Raw genomic sequence first — 25,018 nt, forward strand, 5'->3', positions numbered from 1 at the left:
AATTAGAATAGTTTGCCACCAAAATAATGTTATTTGAGAAATGAAAACGTCATTCAGACAAAGACATGTTTCCATTAGTCTTTGCTTATGCTGAAAATTTCCACTATTTCACGCAATTCAATTAAGACATATTTCATTTCTACTATGTATATGGCATTGCTCTCAGCATTAGAGATATCAAATATCAGTTAATTTTGATCTCTACTATTATGAAGCTCAAAGTCTAATTTATCGGTTATTTTGATCTTCAGGGGAGAGCAGAGGAATCGATCCATGACTTCAATTCCAGACCTGCTGTAGAAAAATGATCCTTTCCTATGAACAGACACTTTTCAAAAGAAGACATTTATGCAGCCAACAAACATACGAAAAAAAAGTTCATCATCACTGGTCATTAGAGAAATGCAAATCAAAACCACAATGAGATACCATCTCACGCCAGTTAGAATGGCAATCATTAAAAAGTCAGGAAACAACAGATGTTGGAGAGGATGTGGAGAAATAGGAACACTTACACTATTGGTGGGAGCGTAAATTAGCTCAACCATTGTGGAAGACAGTGTGGCAATTCCTCAAGGATGTAGAACTAGAAATACCACTTTACCCAGCAATCCCATTACTGGGTATATACCCAAAGGATTATAAATCATTCTACTATAAAGACACAAGTACATGTATGTTTATTGCAGCACTATTCACAATAGCAAAGTCTTGGAACCAACCCAAATATCCATCAATGATAGACTGGATTTTAAAAATGTGGCATATATACACCATGGAATACTGTGCAGCTATAAAAAAGGATAAGCTCATGTGGATGGGACGTGGATGAAGCTGGAAACCATCATTCTCAGCAAACTAACACAAGAACAAAAAACCAAACACCACATGTTCTCACTCATAAGTGGGAGTTGAACAATGAGAACGCATAGACACAGAGAGGGGAACATCACACTCCAGGGTCTGTCATGGGGTGGGAGTCTAGGGGAGGGATAGCATTAGGAAAAATACCTAATGTAGGTGACAGGTTGATGGGTGCAGCAAACTACCATGGCACGTGTATACCTATGTAACAAATCTGCAGGTTTTGCACATGTACCCCAGAACTTAAAGTGTAATTTTAAAAAAAGGAAAAAAAAGAAAAATGATCCTTTCCTTAAACCAAAGGGAGGAAGCTTCTGTGAAAAAGGGAAATGATCATTAAAATTCCCTTCTTCATTTTCATTGCCTTAATTTTTTTCACTCTCCCCATTGGGTTATAATAGCATGTTAGGTCCAGAGGCAACTTTCATTATGAAGATATTATTTAAAAACATTTTTTTAACTCTGGAGGAGACAGAACATTAAGTTGGGGCCTACGGGAAATATACATAACAACTGATTTGAGTGATTTATTTGGGGACTTGAGGAGGGCAAAAGGATTCTTTGACATCTGTAAGACAGCCTACCTCATCAACAAAGGATAAATTATTTGAGGCAGAAAGTCTATTTAACAAGCATTAAAGAATAAGGATTCGACCAGGCACAGTGGCTCACGCCTGTAGTCCCAGCACTTTGGGAGGCCGAGGTGGGCGGATCACGAGGTCAGGAGATCGAGACCATCCTGGCTAACACGGAGAAACTCCGTCTCTACTAAACAAAATACAAAAAATTAGCCGGTCGAGGTGGCGGACGCCTGTAGTCCCAGCTACTCGGGAGGCTGAGGCAGGAGAATGGCGTAAACCCGGGAGGCGGAGCTTGCAGTGAGCTGAGATCCGGCCACTGCACTCCAGCCTGGGCCACAAAGCAAGACTCCGTCTCAAAAAAATAAAAAAATAAAAAAATAAAAATAAAAAAAATAAAAAGAAGAAGGATTCATTGGAATGTTCTCTGTGTACCATGTTAGGTGAGAGGCAAATTGGTAGGTGGTAGTAATGGGCAAGGCAAGGAAACCTTCACGTTCCTTTGGATCTCTATTTTCCATAGGAGAAGTTTGAGACCTAAAGAAATTAAAAGACTGTTCTAAGATCACAGTCAGCACAGGATGAAATCCCCTGCCTTCTGGTTCCAAAAGTAGTGTTCGCTTTTTTACGACATCCTAACACGAAGTACCATCCCTGAGAACTCCCTTGACATGGAAGGTGCATTTATATAAACATTAAAAAGTAGTATCTGCAGAGTCCACACCAATCCATCTTTTAAATCTTGCTTTTCACGGCATCATTATGGGAGCACGCTTCACAAAGAGCTCTCTGTAGATGCTATTACCCCGCACGACGGCTTTGGAAAGTCGGCTGAAGAAGCTGTGAGTTTGTGCAACAGCACATGTTAACGTGAGTTATAATATGTCAGGGGCCCCGTGTTAACGATCAGAGAACCTATTCAGCTCCTTTAAGGTTAATCAACTCAGCATTTGTGCCAGGTGTAATGTCTAATTAAAATGATGGACGGGCAGAGAATGCCTCCGGGCAGAGGGAGGAGATGGCACAAAGAGGGAGCACCCGTGCCATATTGGTTTGGAAAATCAATAAGAGGAGCTCATTTTATCCCTGTGTTATCTGTGCATTTGCCATTCAGTGGCTCATTTGAAAAAGTGCCAACTGGCTGATGAGTAGGCTCAGCGGTGCTGTGTTTTCAGCACTTAAGGATGCTTTGGTGGGAGGAAGCTGTGAAGTAGCCCAGGATGTCTCTGAAGGGGACCAGAGAGAGGGAAGTATGGCCATGCTGGCTTTCACTTTGAATCATAAAATCTAAGAGTTGGGAGGAAGCTATGGAAAAAAGCCGCCAGAGTAAGAATGGGGCAGCATGAGTTTGAACATCAGTTCTGTCACTAAATAGATTTTTTAAATAAATGAACTCATTTTATTTTTTAATTTTATATTTTTATATAACAAAAGTAATTGTATATATTTATGGAGTACATAGTGATATTTAAATATATGTAATGTATAATAATTAGATCATGGTAATTAACATATCCATCATTTCAATTATCACTTCTTCATGTTGGGAACACTCAATATTCTCCTAGCTGGCTGCAACTATATAATATACTGTTATTAACTATGGTCATCCTACAAGGGCATAGAGTATTAGAACTTATTCCTCCTCACTATCTGTAGTTTTATATCCTTTAACAAAGTTCTCCTTGTGGATTCTTAATATTGGGGAATTATTCTCAACCCTCAATTTCATCACCTGCAAACACACAAAATCACAGCATTAGCTGCCTTGCTTTCTACCTAGTGCTACTGGGAGGATTGGAAGAAGTTTTAAGTGTGAAAATATTATGTAATAATATTTAATTTTAAAATGTATATTTAAATATGTATGATTATTTAATCTGTATGATTTTTTAAAAACTCTATATATTAATTTATGTAATAAAAATTTATTTGAACACCTACTATGGGATAAATGCTGTTCTAAACACTAAGGATGCATCAAGAAAGAGACAATATGATTGCTCCAAGAAAACTAAATATCTAGTGATAGAGATCTCACAGATACTCGATTATGTCTACTGATGTCAGGGAAAATTTTCTCATCCCATCTTTGGGAAATCAACTCCAGGGAACAACCTGGAAGGTCAGTTGCATAGAAAATATGTAAAGGGTGAAAGATTATACGAAGAATATACTGATTCTTTTAATAATTAAATGAACATTCTTATTTAAATCACAATGAATGCATGACTAAATAGAGCGTGGTATCAATGTGTACCATGTTATAATAGCCAAAAACTCACAGCAATTGCTTTCATCATCGTTGTGATAAATCAAAAATAACTCAAATTGAAATGTACATATAGCAGCAGGTGGAAACCACAGCTGATCTAAGATGGCACAAATGACACAAAGGTATCTCGCTTTAAAACTCCGGAGACTCCAGCTCTCTAGTGTGCAAATATACATGGGAGATTTTCACTATTGCTAAAAGTGAAATGACACCAGAAACTTTATTACAGCAATGAAATAGAGTCCTCAGTAAATTTTAGCTAGGTATTAATTTTCAGTCTATTGATATCTGATGTTAGTGACCACCGGTATCTTTCTCAGAAGATAATTCATAAATAAATTTTATAAAAATATAAATTTGTTCATAATTCACCTTGAAATACTAAACAATGGCAAAATAAATGTGATTTTTAAATTTTAATTCACAGTCCACTGAAAGTACTTTTGTAACCTACCAATGGGTTGTGCTCTATAATTTGAGAATTAAATATGACAGGATTATATGCATGTCCTGGGAGATGATTCCCTAATCTCAGTTTGATCACTTTGTCTTGGGAGATCCTTCCATACCCATACCATGGCAAGAGAATCATGGAGGCATGCAGCTTGTTGAATTTTCTTGTCCACAATATATATTAATTTATATATACATTCATTACGAAACTTTTCTTAGAAACTTACCATTTGTCACTTGTTTTGCTATAGATTGTGGAAAAGAGAAATCCTATGGGAAAGATGTCAATAATTAATTGATTGAAGATGCCCTTGATTGGCATATGGGGTCTCTCAGAATCAAACTGTTTTAAGTATCAGAAGGCAGGTAGTTATTATCTTGCAGTGTGAGATAAATGAAGCCTTGACATTATGGCATAGAGGAAGTGAGTTAACAGAAATATGTACATTTGGCCTTTGAACAATGCAGGTGTTAGGGGAATGGACTCCCCTATGTAGTTGAAAAATCCATGTATAATTAACTTTCCCAAAACAATAACTAATAACATTTTGTTGACTGGAAGCCATACTAACAACATAAATAGTCAATAAATATTGTGTTATATATATTTGTATTGTACTGAATTCTTACAATAAAGTAAGTTAGATAATATAAAATGTTGTTAAGAAAGTCATAAGGAAAAGAAAATACATTTATTATTTTTTAAGTGGAAGTGGGTCATCCTAAAGATCTTCATCCTCATGATTTTTATACTGATGAGGCAGAGGAAGAGAAGGAAGAGAAGGGATTGGTCTTGCTATCTCAGGGGTAGCAGAGGCAGAAGAAAATCCAAGTAGAAGTACACGTTCATAGTTCAAACCTGTGTTGTTTAAGGGCCAAATGTACTTACAAATGGATGGCCCCGAAAATAAATTACTTACAGAGATTGTCTTAGTTTATTGGGTTGCTATAATGAACTACCGTAACCTGGGTGGCTTATAAATAACAAAAATTTACTTCTTAAAAGTCTGGAGGCTTGGAAGTCCAAGATCAAGACACCAGCAGATTCAGCTGAGGGCTTCCTTACTGGTTCTTGGACAGTACTTTCTTGCTATGTTCTCACATGGGTTACAAGTCTCTCTTGTGTCTCTTTTATAATGACAGTCTCCCATCTATTCTCATGACATAATTACCTTCAAAAGCCCTCACACTCTAATACTATCACATTGAGGGTTAGGATTCCAACATGTGAACTATGGGGGAACACAAGCATTCAGGCCATAGCAGAGCCCTTGAAAATTCATAAACCCTAGACTTCAAATATTAGAGTAAGATTCCAGTCCACTTTACCTTAATCTAAATTTTATCCAGTATTCCATGACACTACACTTACTGTATAAAGTTGAAAGCTCCTATGAAGAGAACAAAGAAAAAGGGAGAGACAGAAGAGGTTCATCCTAGTTAAACATGCCACTAGTCCTAAATAGAAAGGGATAAAAGAGACATCTAGAAAATGGTATGGACACCAGTCAGAATTTGCATTCTTGGGAATAATAGATAAAACCACACAAGAGATACTAAGTAAACTTAAAATAGTTAATAAATTTTTTGTGTGTATATGATGGGTTTAGAGAGGAGAAAAAGAAGAACCAGAACCTGGAATGATTATACATTGCAGAAGTGAACAGTGAGTGAATGGAGGGAAAAATAAGGGAAAAATGTACAACCCACTGTCTCCTTCTATTCCTTGCACCTTGCTGAATTTGAAGGTTGATTTGTTTGTTTTTAACATGTGTAGAAGAACCAGTGCATATAATCCTAGCAAAGATGGCAGCATTTAACCAACTGAGTATAAAATTACTGAAGTTCTGGGCATATTGGCTAGTGTCTACTCTGAGGTGAGAGGGAGTGGTGATGACAATTGCTACTGATGGAAAATCCAATTAAAATTTACTAAGAAATTCTTGAACACCTAATTTGATGCCTCACTCAGTCTTTGATGCTGCAATTCTCATCAAGGAAAGTATATTTCCTGATTAAGTTTTAAGAAGTGAAAGGTGCAAAAAATAAGTAGAGAAGGAAGAGAAAGTAGAGGAGACAGCCATTGCCACCATTACTAAAACAAGTAAGAGCACGGAGACCACACAATGAGCTGTTTAAAGTGCCCACTATGTGCAGGTACCAGGAAAAGTACTTCATCAATGTTATCCCAATGGATTCTCAAAACGCCTTTATAATGTGGGTGTTCTGCATTTCTTTCTTTCATTTTTTTTTTTTTTTTTTTTTTTTTTTTGAGACGGAATCTTGGAGTCTCACTCCGTCGCCCAGGCTGGAGTGCAGTGGTGCAATCTTGGCTCACTGCAAGCTCCGCCTCCCGGGTTCACGCCATTCTCCTGCTCAGCCTCCCGAGTAGCTGGGACTACAGGCGCCCATCACCACGCCCGGCTAATTTTTTTGTATTTTTAGTAGAGACCAGGTTTCACTGTGTTAGCCAGGATGGTCTCCATCCCTGACCTCGTGATCTGCCCACCTCGGCCTCCCAAAGTGCTGGGATTACAGGCGTGAGCCACCGCGCCCAGCCTGTGTTCTGCATTTGTTGGAGAACTTTCTTTTCTTCACGTGCCCAACACATTCTCCACGGAAATCACCATCAAGATGTTCGCAAGTGTAACCTATAATTTCGAAGGCTATATGGCAGCCTTATCCGTTGACCTCTGAGCTTTTCTGTGAGAAACAAATGAATAACTCATTTAAACCACTGTATTTTGAAATGTCTTTGTTTCTGTATTATCCTAAATTCTAAATAATACACTGGATGTTAGGAGCATGATTCCCAGGCCTGATTCAATAAGCTCTTGAGTGGTCTTCATTTATCTTAAGTGATTCATATTATTTTACAATAGAATCTCTTGTGATTTTAAAAAAACAAAAACAAAAAACAAACAAACAAAAAAAAACCAATGAGACAAAGTCTCACTACGTTGCCCAGACTTGTCTCAACCTTGTGGGCTCAAGTAATCCTCCTGTCTCAGCCTCCCAAAGTGTTGGGATCATAAGTGTGAGCCACCATGCCCAGCCCCTTGTATTCTTAAATATACACATGGCATCTCTTACTCTGGGGTAAAGAAATTGTCGCCAACACACATAGATTAAATATCTCCTTTTGCATAACAGAAAGATCTCTTGAACTTTCTGAGTAGTGGAGCTGGAAAACACTGGATGAAAGATAAACTGAGTCCCAAATTTGTGGTGTTTTGGAACTCATGTTTTCAACTTTCCACAAATAGTATAGAGCAAAGAGTCCTGGTATCTTGGCCTCAAATTTAATTGTTATTCCACCATATCACCCGTAAATTGTGTGATTGAGGATCTTTGTAACATTATTTCAAGACTCCTATGCCTCAATTATTAAGTTAGAATAAATCATAAAGTACTTGAGAAAATCAAAGGAAGCAAAGGCTATATGAAAGGCTTGTGTTAGCTGGAAAACTTTTTAAGCTTTTGGAGACTTACTTTGTCCAGTGTACTGGAAGAGTCCAAGAGAAAGATTTAAAAAAAAAAAAAGACAAAAGTACAATCACGATCTTCAGTCTCTTATCAGACAAGATTAATTATAATGATGACAATAAATTAGAAGTAATCTGAACAAATATGTAAATTTTGAGAGTGCAGAGAAAGTAATAACTAACACTAAAAGGTATATAATAGGTGTTTTTGAATAATAAAATACATCATTTTGATGTGATTGAGGCTAAAGACTCAGGAGGAGCCCAATATCAATTTGAGTCATTCATGGCTAGAGGAGAAACAAAAGCAAGACGCAAAGAGTGTGGACCCTCACAGAATTAAAAAAGCCCCTCTTGGCTTTGAAAATTTGATTATGATACATGACATGATTATAGCATGATGGGAAATGTGCATGACATTTTACAAATCTGAGAGTATATAGAAATTAATGAGACCTCACTGGGTTGTGGGGTTCATGCTTGTCCTGAGACCTAGTAATAAGCATGTGGTCTTTAGAAGATATCATGGTGAGGATCTCGATACTCTTGCCACTGTGTTTTCAAAATTGGAAACAATGGCATCATTTCTGATTGTGCTGTATTTGAGGCAAAAGTCGGGGCAATGGATAGAGAAGCAGCATTCATTCTTCTAATTGTATATTTCTTTTTGTTAATGCTTCAAACAAATGACATGAAAAATTATATATAATGGTGATGAGCAGATTTTTCCTTTTGTAGACGATGACCACATGCATGGATAGCTGGGCCATTCTTTATTTATGCTCAACCGAGTTACTGCAAATAGAGAAATCAGCTAATTATCTACAAATTTTTATTCTTTATCTGCATAGAATTTTAATGAACAGGAATTGCCATTTACTCATTTATATTTGTGAAGAGGGAACAATCTCTCCCTTTGGTCATTTCTCTCCCTTTGTAGTTCTCACACCTGAGAGCATTAGAAGAAATAAAATTCTGGCTGGTCATTTTCCTATCACTAAGCAATCCTTTCTGTCGCCTTCCTAACTGCAGTTTTCTGAATCAGATTTCTTGCCTGGAATTATGAGGATGAAGTAGGGTAGGGATATTCTAAAGATTGCCTTTGTTATGTTGTCTTCATAGACCTGGCTCTCTATGAAGACATGGCTTGGATTTAATTGGGTTGTAATGCACACAAAGTAATCAAGTCAAATCCACAAATGGCCGTTGAAGACAACTGTAACAAGGAATTAAGCTTGACAAAATGCCCCTTTACTAATTTCTGGCCTGAAATCTACAGAGCTTGTAAGTATTTGGCACAGAGGTACAACTTCTGTGCTACTAAATGATCATCATCATTACCAGTAACAAGACTTTATTATTGCACCAAAATGTCTCTATATTGATTCAGGCTTTCATACTGTCTCTCCCACAAAATAAAATTCCTATCTGGTCTCCCTGCCCCCCTAGTTCCTTTCCAATCCATTCTGTCTGTGGTGGATAAATATTTTTTTAATATAGATCTTGTTTTGCTCTTTTCTCAGCCAAAACCAGTTCAGTGTTTCCTTCATCAACACCAAATTAATGTAATACAAAGTTCTCATTTAAAGAGTAAACAATCGTTTGTGGACCACCCATGAAGGTTTTAATTATTTTCATTATAACATTACTCAAGTGTAAATCTAAGCATGTACTTCTTAAAATAGTGCTTGTACATGTCTACCACCGAAGCAAACTTACTAATGAAACACAAAAAATACACTGAAACCAAAACCAAAACGATTGTCAATACTAAGCTGTTCCTCCTGAAATGGTGTTATCAATATAGAACTTAATAGTAGAAAGAAGTGCTTGTGTGATAAGTTCTACTTTTTAAATACAAACTTTTATTGTTTTATATTTTGATATAATAAATTGAGTCATTATCACTATTAGTAGGTTTTAAAAACTCTAATTTTTTTAATGTCCAATTATTTTGACAGACCAAATAAATACAATAGAATCCAAGCAGCAGATATGTGGAAAGAATAAGTCTTGAGATCTAATATACAACATGAGGACTCTGGGTAATAAAGCTGTGCCGTGTATGGGATTCATACTGAATAAATAGATTTTACCTGCTCTTGCCACCAAAACAAACAAACAAACAAAATGTGTAACTATGTGAAATATGTTAGTCTGTTTCACTATAGTAACCATTTTACTATCTGTGTGTATCCCACAGCATGGTGTATACCTTAATTATACACAACAAACTTTATTTTAAAAGGAATCCTTACACACTTTAAAAAAAATCATGATTGAGGAAAAAAAATCTTTATTGCACATTTGGTATCTGCTATGATCTGAATGTTTGCATCCTCTCAAAATTCCTATGTTAAAATCCTACCCCTGGCCCCCCACCCCCTGCCAAGGTGATGGGCAGGAAGAGAAGTCTTCAGGAGGTGACTAGGTCATGGAGGAACCCTCGTGAATAGAATTAATGCCCTTATAAGAAAAGGTCTGAGGGAGCTCAGTGGCCTCTTTTACTATATGAGGACACTGCTAGAAGGCACTATCTATGAATCTGAACACAATCTTTTTCCAGATGTTGAATCTGCTGTTTCCTTGATCTTGAACTTCCCAGCCTCCAGAACTGTGAAAAATAAATTTATGTTGTTCATAAGCAGTCCACTGTAGATGCTAAAATGAGATTCAATAAAGTTTCTATTTTTCTGGGAAGTACCTGAGATCTCATGAAATGTGGGATTATTTTTTAAAATAATAATAAATAAGGAAATAAATGTGGGATTATTTTCTTAATCTAATGGCTTTCAAACTCTTTAAAGACATGAACCACTCTGTGAAATTTAAATATCATTGATGATCAATGCCCCCAGCTCCTATTATACAGTTTGATCTGTTTCTTTGTAGCACTTCTCAGAAATATAATTAAATAATGGTTAATGCATTTGTCTAAGTCTCTGCTACAAAGACGTCAAGAGGAAAGGGCCTACAAGTCTGTCTTGGTCAAAAATCTGTTTGAACCACCCTACACAGTGGCTGTGATATGGAAGACACTCAATAAATATTGCACGAGTCCTAAAGCAGATTTGCTCTGGTTGAGACTGGAATGGGACACTTCCAGCTAAGTCCCTCCTGTTCTTCCTCAGTGGTCTCTGGAGTGGCTTAGCACAATGTCTAATGTTCATCAGAGTATATTTTGGGGAAAAACAAAAGTCCATAAAATACTCAATTTTCTCATTCTTCATTGATAAAGTGGAGGTGATAATGAGCAACCAACAAGGTTGTCTTAAGGATGATCCAAGATAAGATAATGTATATAAACATGGGTTTTAGACCTTAAAAATTATTTACCACTATTTGCCATCTTTAGAAATCTAAGACTTGGCTATCACCCAAACTCTCCTTTAATATCTGGAATGGAAGCCTGGACGTACTGGACTGAACCAAATGTAATTTCTATAATATGTGTTAAAAATATTAGAGGCGGGTGGGCATGGTGGCTCATGCCTGTAATTCCAGCACTGTGGGAGGCTGAGGTGAGTGGTGGGTCACTTGAGCCCAAGAGTTTGAGAGTAACCTGGGCAACATGGTGAAACTCTGCCTCTACAAGAAATACAAAAATTAGCTGGGTGTGGTAGCATGTGCCTGTAATCCCAGCTACTTGGTAGGCTGAGGCAGGAGAATCACTTGAACCCAGGAGGCGGAGGTTGCAGTGAGCTGAGATTGCACCACTGCACTCTAACCTGGGTGACAGAATGAGACTCCGTCTCAAAAAGAAAAAACAAACAAACAAACAAAAAGGTAAAGACTTCCCATGTGGACGTTGGTTTAATGAAAGCAGCCCAAGTCCAGAATCAAAATACATCACACTCAAAATGACCAAATACTAACTGAATTTCATTTTCCGAACCCTTTGTCTTTACTTTATTTTGACCTCTGCAGCCCCATCAGCTCCAGAGTAATATATTCTACACCTCATATCCTTATTTACAGATCTTTGGGAGAAATCATGCATGTACCTGACACTTTTGAGTTGAGAGCACAATTAGAAATAATTTTGAAATGGCTTACTCTGGAATCTACATATTTGGGGTGTGTGCAGTGGTCAGAATGGAGCTAAAGTTGAGGAGGAAAAGGAGACAAAACTTTAGAGAGACAAAATGTGTTTTTAAAGGCTTGAGAACAATTATTCTAAAAGAATCCTCTGGTCTGCACTGCTCTTGTTTAAGTAAACACTGCAATTAAATCAGAGTCCATATAGCCAGGACTTTAGAACCTCGAGGTCCTGTCTTAGGCAAACCTGCATCCAAAGTCTAGCTTTAATACTTCCTGCATATGTTCTTATACAGGTGACTTGATCCCTTTATGCAGCTATTTCCTTATATGCAAAATGCAGGTATTAACAGTATCTGGTTCCCTGGGTTGTCATGAGCATGAAATCACACAATTCTTAGCCTGTAATTATAAGAGTTCTATATAAGGTTTTGAGATCTGAAGTGTCTCCAGAGTGTTGCACTGCTATGACGATCAGGCCCCAGAAGTTCCTCATCTATGCCTTTTTATTATAATTCCACATCTGCCTTTCTAGCCATTAATACCAGTGGATATAAACTCCGCAAAAACAGAAGGGTTTGTCTGTTTAGTTCCCTACTGTATCTCCAACAACTTAACTAATGCCTAGAACACAGTAGACATTCAATAAATACATGCGGAATAAATGAATGCTATAAAAGAAAAACCAGAATGGTAATGACATACCACATTATTAGTAGCTAGTTAGGTAGACTAGCATCTTCTTCCCCTGATCCAACCAAAGCAGGGTACAAAATCCTTAAGAGCTCAGACTCTGAATGCAGATTACACAGATTTTCAATCCTGATTTCACTACTTATTAAATATATAACAGTGGGAAAGTTAAATGATTCCTCTGACTTCTGTTTTCACATGTGTAAGACCAGGGCAACACTGACACTTCCATTATGTGATTTTCAGTGAAGGTTAGATAAATTACTTTATATAAAGTGTTTAGAAAAGTTGCTAGCACATAGAATGTGCCATATGTATTAAATATTACTGTTAATGCTTTTGTCATTTTGTATAGTGACATGTAGATTACAAAGCAGACCTACTATTGGTATTCCTAAATTTGTCCGTTTATTAATAGCATATATCATGTCATTTGATGTTCACAAATAATCAAATATGGGAAGTGCTTTACCCATAGTACAGTTGAGATACCTAAGGCTCACAGATGGAATTAATTTGCCAAGATCACATGTAATTAGTAAGTAGCAGAAATGAGACATAAGCTTGATATGAGTAACACCAAACTTTACTCCAATGTCCAGCAAAGAGCATGGAAGATGGTTTCTATTTACAAGTCACTCAGAAAGTCTTTTCCATACCACATTATTGCCCCTTGTCCATGGTAAGACACAAGAAGCATTCTTTAGTGATCCTACATGTTTCTCTAATTTTTTCCCTTTATCAGAGTCCCTGTCTCACAGTAAACTTTCAAATGGTAGACATGTTAAGGGAAATGCTATTGATTGTGGCTACATTTTGTGAGATACCTGACATTCTAGGCCAATACTCCGTACTTTTCAGTCTCTCTCATCAATTTCACACAATGATTCTGTAAGATGAACACAATCATTGACGTCTTAGCTGACAAAAATTCAGAAGTTATGTATTTTTCTCCAGGCACCCCAGTTGATATATAGTAGAATTGGAATTTAAACAGACCTGGTGACCCAAAAACTTGACTCTGCATCTTACCCTGAAGAAATACGCAAGTGATATCAAGCCTGATATGATATCAAGCCTGATATTGAAACTTTAGTCCACTTCCTCAAAGACTCAGGAAAAAAAATGTGACACTCAACATAGCAGGTGGGTGATCAGATTGGTTTCTCTCTCTCCTGACTCCAGCTTGCCATGGACAAAATAGAAATAATGAAGTGTCAATAACTAAAAGTTTATTCCTGGCAAACAACTGATGAGTGTTTTCAGAGGCTCCTGTTTTTTGACCTTTAGGTGCCCTAGACAGTGACGGAATCTTGTTGAAAGCTCTTTAAGCTGAAATTAATTTATGCTCGACAGTGATTAAAAGAGAAAGTGAGAAGGGGATGGAAATTAACAAATCCATCTTTATTGCTGAGATCCCATTATGATTATAAGGAGAGAGAAAAATCAACCTGGCGGGTGCCAGCTGCAATCTGGTAAGGAGTTTAAACAACCCGTCCCGCTTGGGAAATGCCCTTGGGTGGACAGATTTATCTGTCACTGAGACTCTCAGAGAGAGGGGCTTATTTATCAAGGACTGGAATGCTGAGGTCCTTAACTTACTTTTGGAATAAGAGGCTGGCTCGTACAGATAGCTGCCAGAGGAACAGGCCAAAAGTTTTGACAGATAAGGTTTCCTGAAAGGCAAAGTTTTCTGGTGCATCCAGGAACAGAAATGGCTGAATTGCTGAATTGCCATGCCCTGGGTTCCTGTTGGGTCAGTCTCTTTCTCTTGGGTACATGCCTTTATATTGCAATTCATCATGCGCTCTTTGGGAGGGCTCTAAGGCCAAGGACCTTGTTTCATGCCAGAAATTCACAATGCTCCTTGGACTATGCATTATATATGTAGGAGGCCAAACAAATATTAAAGAAGAAACGACCACTGTTTCTTTATTCATTCTTCAAAAATAATATTTGCCAAACACCTCACATGCATCATGCTCAATACCAGGCAATGAAGATAAACATGTTAGGTAACAGAATATCTTTGGCCTCATAGAGCCAACCTGAGATAGTGAGGCTCATTTCCCTTTAAAACTGAAATCAGAATTCTCCAAAAGACAATCTTAGACTCACAGCATTTCAAGAGAACTAACATATGCTGAGAACTTTCTATGTTCCAAACATTTGACAGATGATGTCTCAATACTGGAAACAATGAAAGTAAGTATTCTTTACCTGATTTTACCTTAAGTGAGTGAGGGCTCATAGAAGTGAAATGACTTCTTTTTGGGCACAGAGCTAGAATAACTGGAGCCAGAGAGTTTATACACAGACCTATTACATACCAAAATCTGTTTTTTCTCTACTGTCCTCATCACATCAAAGATATGATGGTGAAATAAGAGCATGAGTCTAAGAGGAGGCCTGACTGTGTGTTTTGGCTCAAGCGCTTACTGACTTTGTGACCTTGGGAAAATTATTGTATCTTACAGTGTATAGATGTTCTCATTTGTAGAAAAAAGGGATAAGATTCCCTGCTCTTCCGGTTTCACAGGTTAATCTTGGGATCAGAGGAAATAACATAGGTAAAAGTGCTTTGCAAATGTAAGCTATTATTGTTAGATAGTTTAGTCTCTAATAATACATAAATCTCCATAGTATTTCTTAATGTACCTCATAATAGCTTGTATTTTAAAACTGTAAAACTGAAAACATGGTATCACTTCTTGTAAACATGTAACTCAAAGGACTGATATTTAGACTATGATTCTTCCAATTCACTTTATCATTGGACATATCTCAAAAGGAATACTTGCTTTATTTCAAAGCAGGTAAGAACATTGTGAGTTGAATATCTGAAAATATTAATGATAAAAATAACAATGATAAAATAATCTTTTATTTGGTGGCTACTGTAATCTTATGGGAATTAGTATTGCTAAAAGAGGAAACTGATAGCTTGTTTAGTCCCTGAGGTAAACATTGTATTATTGTTATCATGTACAGAGTCATAGTGATTGCCCGTGGAGGGAACTTCAGAGGAGTGGGGTTGGGATGATGGAGTTCATCTACCTAGTCAGTTCCTTTGGAGAGTTATTTTACTTCTCTGGACCACAGCTTCCTTTTTTTTTTTTTTTTTTTTTTTTTAACAAAAGGGTCCTATTTAATATTCAGATATATATCCCTTAAGATTATAATTATTTCGTGAAAAATTGATTCTTCAAAGTACTAAAGATACATTAAGCACTGCTTAATTGCTGTGATTTTACCCTCAACTTTGAGCTGCTATGAGATGGAGATTCAAGCATAATTCAAATGCAGTGATGTCTCTGGCAGGGGACTGGAAGCAATTGGCCCCCTTTACCTGCAATAGAATCCTTCTTTGCAAAGTTTGAGGAAGCTACATGCAGAGAATTAAGGTGGATGTTATACCCTGAGGTGAAATAGAGTTGGAAGAAGTAGCATAAATTTGAAGCCTGGGAAGTACTTCCTACTTTCACCTATTCACTTTCTTTCAAAATACAAATCTCGAAATTAGGATTCTAGGAAATTATGCCAAATGAGAAAGTAGAAAGAGAGAGAGAGTTAGTTTTGTCATTTGACCCAGAAGTGAAACCATGCTAGTGTAAGAAGCAAGAACCATATGGGAAGAGCCAATTCATGTGGAATTTAAATGCACAGTGAGAATTATAAGTGAGTATAGCCCAAACGAGATTTTGAACTCTGACTCAGATTAGCAGTTCCTCTTACCTTAAAGAAAAGTTGATGAGTTAATGTAAAAGCAATCACAGGGTGAAATTTCATGACTTAGGGAGAAAGAAAAAACTGTTGCTTCTCTAGTGAAACATTTTCAGTGAATCCACATTGACACGAGCATGATTTCCCACACTATGTTCTATAAATCATGAGTTTCCCAGGATATTGTAGATGTTACTAGAATGAGTTATCTGGGGAAAATGTGTTTGAAAAAAATCAAGTTAAACACTTTACTAGGTTGCCTTACTACATGACTTCTCACAGTCTTCGATAACCTGGTATTTATTACAAGCCTCTCAGAGGGGATATAATATCCTGAATATGAATATTCAGGCATATTTCACAAAAATCATTATAATAGAGCATTTCTATGGATAAATGTTATGACAAATACACTTTGGAAGATGCCAGTCTAAAAGATATAGTCCCAAGCGAGGAGTACTCTTTTCACTGCCAGCACTGTTAACTTAGTGGCTGCTTTTTCACTCATGAAAGTTCTTAGTTGGTTGAATCGCTCTGGCACTTCTTCCCACATTCTACCACCAGAACTCAGTCACCTTATCTTACTGAGACACAAAGGGGTTTGGAAAATCTGGGCTTTCTTTATGCCTAGGAATAAAATAAAACATATCCACCACTGTCTTATGCTCAGTAGTCACTTGGAAGCTTTCTATGCTCTGTGCCCAAAATTACTGGAAAAGATTCATGGCAACGTATTTTATATTTTTTCAATTTCCTTATGTTTCCTTATGTTTCTTGCATATTTTGTATTGTTACTTTTGCACATTTTTTCTGTTTCCTTAACCTATCTCACTTTTCTTCTTCTTATGTCTGAGAGGGAACTGTAACCATCCTAAAAGATCCCATTAAAATGTCACTTCTACCATGATACCCTATCTGCTCATCCTATCATACTTGTTTCAACTTGTCTTCTCCCTATATAACATTAATAATGTCTCTATTATATGACAAATACTAATTTAGGATTTATTGGAAACTCTTAACTCTCTTATGAAATTTTGGAAGGGAAGATCAGGGTCTTCAGAATGAGACAGATCTTAGTTTACATCCTGGCTTTATCACTTACTAAATATATTACTTTGACAAGGTAACATTACCACTCTGCAGTGCTTCTTCACTGGAGAATCAGGGACTTAAAACTTTTTTTTTTTTTTGAGACTGAGTCTCACTCTGTTGCCCAGGTTGTAGGGCAGTGGCACGGTCTCGGCTCACTGCAACCTCTGCCTCCTGGGTTCAAGCGATTCTCCTGCCTCAGCCTCCCAAGTAGCTGGATTACAGGTGCCTGCCACCATGCCTGGATAATTTCTTGTATTTTTAGTAGAGTTGGGATTTCACCACGTTGGCCAGGCTCGTCTTGAACTCCTGACCTTGTGATCCACCTGCCTCGGCCTCCCAAAGGGCTGGGATTACAGGTTGAGCCACAATGCCAGGCTGACTTAGAACCATTCTAAGTCAGGTTGTTGGAAGTTTCAAATAACATAATACACAAAGGTTCTTAGTACAATGTGCCTTCCAAAGATGAAGTCGTGTGCATATGTTTATTGTTATAATTGTTTTCATTGGTTTTGTTTTTTGTAGCCAAATTGACCCAGCCTGTAATCCTCACCCTACCATTTATTAGTGGCCTGACTTAGAGAAAATCACTTTCCACTTCTGAGTCTCAGCTTTTTCATTTGTAAAAATGGGTATGACCTTCCCTTTCTGAGTGAATAGCAAGAAGAAATGTTTATCACAATGTCTGACATAGAGCAGAGGAACAAGTAATTAATGAATTTATTACAAACTACTTCAATACAAGGCATAAAAACATTTATTGACTTAATGATGCTATCCAGGAAGGAAAAAAGAGTTTCCTCCATATAGCTTGCTTTTGTGCCTAAGGACCTGTAGCCAGACAGTTCTTCGTTAATTTCCCTCTTAGTCTTGAAAACTGTAATCTAAGCCAGGTTCTTCTTTTCTGATGTGAACTTGGTCACCTTCCTTCTTATACTATCCTCTTAGGCACTTGAAGACTGTTAAATCGGCCCGGCATCTTTCTCTTCTCCAGGCTGAATCCCTTTAATCTTGCATCCCAAGTTTCCATTTCCAGTTCTTTAATCATTTCTTATTGCACTGCCCTTCCATTTTTGAAGCATGCAGAGGCACAGGAGGAAACAAAGTCCTACAGTAATATGCAGAAACAGCATGAACCTACACTATAAACTAACTGATAAAGGACAGTATTCATATATATATATATATATATATATATATATATATATATATACACACACAGTTAGAAGTAGTAAACGCCAGGAAATTTCTCTTTACTCCCTACTAGCAGTCCCACTTCTACTATCATCTTCAGAGCCAATAGCAGGTGGCATTTTACAGGTATTCCTTTCTCTATGAATAACAAAGGTTTAGCCATTTATGTCTGGATGTTGTGTTCACTTGAATCAACATCAAATACTTACCATATGCCAGTTGTTCTATACACAGCATTCCACTTGAAGTCCTGTTTCTGCAAATGCAAAATAAGCAGTAAACAAATAATGCATAATCATACAATGGCTATGGATACCGATATTAAAGAAAACAGTCATGTATGGGAAAAAAACAATTAAAACCTTTGGTCTTACACAAAACATGGATCTCCCACTAACTAGCTGCGAATATTGCATGAGTGAACTCTCTTTGAGTCTCAGGTTTTATCATTTGTGGAACTTGATAGGGCCAATAGCCCTTCAGAGTTTTCTTGGAAACTAAATAAAACAATATACAAAAAGTATTTACCTCTGTGTCTGACACCTAACACTCAAAAAACCACTTTCGTTTCCTGTCTTTGTTTTGCAAGTACAAAGAAGTATCAATTAAAGAAATCACAGTGACAGAAAGCCTTTTCAAATAGAGTACTCAAGTTTGTTAACAAACACTTGTTCGTAACATTTCTTCTTCCTTTATTTTAAGAATCAATTTCTATTAGTATAAGGCAAATTATGCAGGCCCCAAACTGTAATCAAATGTCTCTCTTTCACCTTCTCCTCTTTTTTTCTGCCTTTGTTTTATGCAAACCTCCTCTTCTGTTTATTCATCATAATCTGTCTCCCTCACCTGCCCTCATTTTCCGTGTCTAATCTATCTCCACCACCGTGTTTCTTCTTTTTTTGTTCCAGTCCTTTGAATCAGCTTTTCTCTCTCAACAACCAAGAGTGATCTTGAAAGGTGGAAAAAAACACAGGGAGAGTTAATGATGATATAAGACTGTGATCAGGGACATAGCCTTTGGAATCAGAGAGCTCTGGATTTCAATCCAGATTCTTTCATTTATTAGCTAATAATATTGGAAAGGTACTTAACATTTTTAAAAATGATAATTGTACATATTTATGTGGTACATATGATATTTTAAAACATGCATACAATGTATAATGATCAAATCAGGGTGACATGGTTTAGATTTGTGTCCCCGTGCAAATATCATATTGAATTGTAATTCCCAGTGTTGTAAGAAGGCCTGGTGGGGTGTAATTGAATCATGGAGATGGATCTCCCCTTGCTGTTCTCGTGATAGTGAATGAGTTCTCACGAGATCTGGTTGTTTAAACGTGTAGCACCTCCCACTGCTTTCTCTTCCTCCTTCTCTGGCCATGTAAGATAGGCCTGCTTCCCCTTTGCCTTCTACCATGATTTTAAGTTTCCTGAGGCCTCCCAGCCATGCTTCCTGTACAGTCTGCAGAACGGTGAGTCAATTAAACCTCTTTTCTTTATTAATTATTCAGTCTTAGGTAGTTCTTTATAGCAATGTGAGAACAGACTAATACACAGGGTAAGTGGAAGATCCATCATCTCAGTCATTTATCATTTTTTTTGTGCATGTTGAGAACATTCCAAATCTTTCTTTTGAGAAACTTTGAAATATAAAATACATTATTGTTAATTTTAGTCCCCCTACTTTGCTATTGAACACTATACTTTATTCCTTCTAACAATATTTTTGTACCACTTATCCAGCTTCTCTTTATCCACACTCCTCCCTACTCTTCCCAAACTGTGCTAATCACCAAACTACTCTCGTCCTCCACGGGATCAATGTTTTTAGCTCCAATATGAGTGAGAACATGTAATATTTGTCTTCCTGTGCCTGGCTTATTTCACTCAACACTGTGTCCTTCAGATTCATCCATGTTGTGGGAAACTAAAAGATTTTATTCTTTTTTGAGTGAATAATATTCCTTTGTGTGTATATATGTCATATTTTCTTTATCCATTCATCCATAAATGGACACTTAGATTTATTCCATTTCTTGACTATGGTAAAGAGTGCTACAATAAATATAGAAGTGCAGATATCTTTTTGACATAGTGATTTATTTTCTTTTGGATATGTGTCTGTTTTTATGCCAGTACCATACTGTTTTGGTTACTATAGTTTTGTAATGTATATATTTTTTAATTTTTAATTTTTATTTGTTCTGGGTATATAGTAAGTGTATATATTTATGGGTTACATGAGGCACTTTGATACAGGCATGCAATGTGTAATAATCATGTCATGGAAAATGGAGAATTTATCCCCTCAAGCATTTATCCTTTGTGTTACAAACAATCCAGTTTTACTCTTTTAGTTATTGTAAAATGTACAATTAAATTATTATAGACTCTTGTGTTATCAAATGCTAGGTCTTATTCATTCTATCTGTTTCTTTTGTACCCATTAACCAACCCCACTTTCCTTTTTTCTCACCTACTTCTGTTCCCAGCCTCTGTTACCCATCCTTCTACTCTCTATCTCCACGAGTTCAATTGTTTTGATTTTTAGCTCCCACAAACAACATGTGAAAAACATGCGAAGTTTGTCTTTCTGAGCTTGACTTGTATCACTTAAAATAATGACCTCCAGTTCCATCCATATTGTTGCAAATAACAGAATCTTCTTCTTTTTTATAGCTAAATAGTACTTCATTGTGCATATGTACCACATTTTTTAATTCATTTATCTGTTGATGCACATGTACATTGGGTCCAAATCTTAGCTATTGTGAACATTGCTGCAACAAACATGGAAGTGCAGATACCTTTTCAATATACTAATTTCCTCTCTTTTGGGTACATACCCAGCATTTGGATTGCTGAATCATATGGTAGCTCAATATTTAGTTCTTTGAGGAACCTCCAAACTATTCTCCATTGTGGCTGTACTAATTCCCATCAATAGTGCAAAAGTATATGAAGGTTCTCTTCTCCACATCCTCTCCAGCATTAGTTATCGCCTTTTTGAATACAAGCCATTTTAACTGGGGTGAGATACTATCTCATTATAGTTTTGATTTGCATTTCTCTGATGATTAGTGATGTTGCACACCTTTACATATGCCTATTTGCCATTTGTATGTCTTCTTTTGATAAATGTCTATTCAAATCTTTTGCCCATTTTAAAATTTAGGTTATTTTATTATTTCCTATAAACTTGTATGAGCTTCTTACATATTGTGGTTATTAATCCCTTGTCATATAGTAGTTTGCAAATATTTTCTCCCATTCTGTGGGTTGTCTTCACTTTGTTGACTGCTTCTTTTGCTGTACAGAAGAAGCCTTTTAACTTGATGTGATACCATTTGTCCGTGTTTGTTTTGGTTGTCTGTGCTTGTGCAGTATAACTCGGGAAATCTTTGCCCAGACCAATATCCTGGAGAGTTTCCCCAATGTTTTCTTGTAGTAGTTTCAAGGTGTGAGTTCTTAGATTTAAGTCTTTAACCAATTTTGATTTGTTGTTTTTTTGTATATTTTGAGATATAGGTGTCAAATTTTATTTTTCTGCGTATAGATACCCAATTTTTCCAGCGCCCTTTATTGAAAATACTGTCTTTTCCCCCATGTATCTTCTTGGCACTTTTGTTGAAAATGAATTCACTAGGCCTGGCACCTTGGCTCATGCCTGCAATCCCAGCAGTTTGGTGGATGGATCTCCTGTGGTCAGGAGTTGAAGACCAGCCTGGCCAACAGAGCAAAACCCAGTCTCTACCAAAAATACAAAAATTAGCCGGATGTGGTGGTACCCACCTGCAGTCCCAGCTACTCAGGAGGCTCAGACAGGAGAACTGCTTGAACCCAGGAGGTGGACGTGGCAGTGAGCCAAGATCACACCACTGCACTCCAGCATGGGTGACAGAGTGAGACTTCATCTCCAGAAAGAAAAAAAAAAAAGAAAAGAGAGGGAGAGAGAGAGAAAGAGAGAGCAACAGAGAGAAGGAAAGAAAGAAAGAAAGAAAGAAAGAAAGAAAGAAAGAAAGAAAGAAAGAAAGAAAGAAAGAAAGAAAGAAAAGAAAGAAAGAAAGAAAGAAAGAAAGAAAGAAAGAGAAAGAAAGAAAGAAAGAAAGAAAGAAAGAAAGAAAGAAAGAAAGAAAGAAAGAAAGAAAGAAAGAAAGAAAGAAAGAAAGAAAGAAAGAAAGAAAGAAAGAGAGAAAGAGGGAGGGAGGGAGGGAGAAAGAGAAAAAAAAAGAAAATGAGTTCACTGCAGGTGCATGGGCTTGTTTCTGGGCTTTCCATTCTGTTCCATTGGTCTATTTGTCTGTTGTTATGCCAATATCATGCTGTTTTGGGTTTTGCTTATAGCTCTGTAGTATAATTTGAATTCAGGTAATATGATTCCTCCAGTTTTTTTTTTGTTTTTGTTGCTGTTTGTTTGTTTGTTTGTTTGTTTTTGCTCTGGATAGCTTTGCTATTCTGGGTCTTTTGTGGTTTCATATAAATTTGAGGATTATTTTTCTGTTTCCGTTAAGAACACCATTGCTATTTTGACAGAGATTGAATTGATTCTGTAGATTGCTTTAGGTAGTTTGGAGAGCTTAACTATGTTGATTCTTCTAATCCATTAATGTAGAATATCTTTCAATTTTTTGGCCTACTTTTTCATTTCATCAGTGTTTTATGGTTTTCATTATAGAGATGTTTCACTTATTTGGTTAATTTCTAAGTATTTAATTTTACTTCTGGCTATTGTAAATTTGATTACTTTTTTGTTTCTTTTTCAGATTACTCACTGTTGGCATATAGAAATGCTACTAATTTTTGTATGTTGATAGTTTATACTGCAACTTCATTGAGTTTGCTTTTCAGTTCTAATATTTTTGGCTGTAGTCTTTAGGTTTTTCCAAATATAAGATCATATTATCTGTAAACAAGGATAGTTTGACTTCTTCCTTTGCAATTGGGATGTCCTTCATGTCTTTTTCTTGTCTGATTACTTTAATAAGACTACTACTAATTTTGTTGAATAACCAGGTGAAAGTGGGCAACCTTATTGTGTTCCAGATCTTAGAGAAGAGACTTTCAATTTTTCCCCACTCAGTATGATACTAGCTGTGTCTGTCATATATGACTTTTATTACATTGAGGTATGTTCCTTTTATACTCAAGTTTTTTAGGGTTTTTATCATGATGGGATATTGAACTTTATCAAATGCTCTTCCAGCAGCAATTGAAATGATCATTTTTTTTTTTGTCCTTCAGTTTGTTAATATGATGTAACGCACGGATTGATTTGCAAATGTTGAACCATGCTTGCATACCTAGGGTAAACCCCACTTGACCATGGTGAATGGTCTTTTTAACGGTGTTGTTGAATTCAATTTGCTAGTATTTTGTTGAGGATTTTTACATCAATATTCCCCAGAGATACTGGCCTGTACTTTCCTTTTTTTTTGATATGTCTTTTTCTGATTTTGATATCAGGGTAATACTGGCTTTGTAGAGTTGGATCATAAGTTTTCTCTCCCATTTTCAAAGTATTTTGAGGAGAATTGGTATTAGTTCTTTTTTAAATATTTGGTAGAATTCAGCAGTGAAGTCATCAGGTCCTGGGCTTTGCTTTACTGGGAGAAATTTTATTATGGCTTTGATCTTATTACTCGTTATTGGTCTTTTCAGGTTTTCAATTTCTTCATGGTTCAGTCTTGGTAGGTTGTATGTGCCTAGAAATTTATACATTTCCTCTAGATTTTCCAATTTATTGAAATATCTTTGCTTATAGTAGCCACTAATGATCCTCTGAACTTCTGCAGTATCAGTTGTAATGTCTCCTTTTAAATCTCTAATTTTACTTATTTGAGGGTTCTCTCTGTTTTTCTTAGTACGGCTAAAGATTTGTCAATTTTATTTATCTTTTCATTTTATTGAACTTCTATATTGTTTTCTTCATTTATTTCATTTATTTCTGTTCTGATCTTTTTTATTTTTTTCTTCTAATTTTGGGTTTGGTTTGCTCTTGCTTTTCTAATTCTTTAAGGTACATCGTTAGGTTATTTATTTGAAGTTTCATTTTTTGACATGGGCACTTACAACTATAAACTTCCCTCTTTTTACTGCTTTTGCTGCATCTCATAGATTTTGGTATGTTGTGTTTCCATCAGCATTTGTTTCAAGAAATTTTTCAACTTCCTTCTTGACACACATTATTCAGGAGCATATTGTTTAATTTCATGCATTTGTATAATTTCTAAAATTTATCTTGTTATTAATTTCTAATTTTACTCCAGATAAGATGTTTGATATTATTTCATTTATTTTGCATGTTTTAAGACTTGTTTTTTGACCTAGCATATAATTTATCCTTGAGAGTGTTCCACGTACTGAGAAGAATGTGTATTCTTTGGATACACATTGGATAAAATGCTCTATAAATATTTATTAGGTCCATTTGGTCCGTAGTGCATATTAAGTCTGATGTTTCTTTGTTGATTTTCTATCTGGAAGATCTGTCCAGTGCTGCAAGTGGGGTGTTGAAGTATCTAGTTGTTGTTGTTTATTTCTTTCTTTAGCTTTAATAGTATTTGATCCATACATCCAGGTACTCCAGCATTGGGTGCATATATATTTACAATTATTATAAT

This window comes from Chlorocebus sabaeus, chromosome 12 (assembly GCF_047675955.1).
Source record: "Chlorocebus sabaeus isolate Y175 chromosome 12, mChlSab1.0.hap1, whole genome shotgun sequence".
NCBI classification, from domain to species: Eukaryota; Metazoa; Chordata; class Mammalia; order Primates; family Cercopithecidae; genus Chlorocebus; species Chlorocebus sabaeus.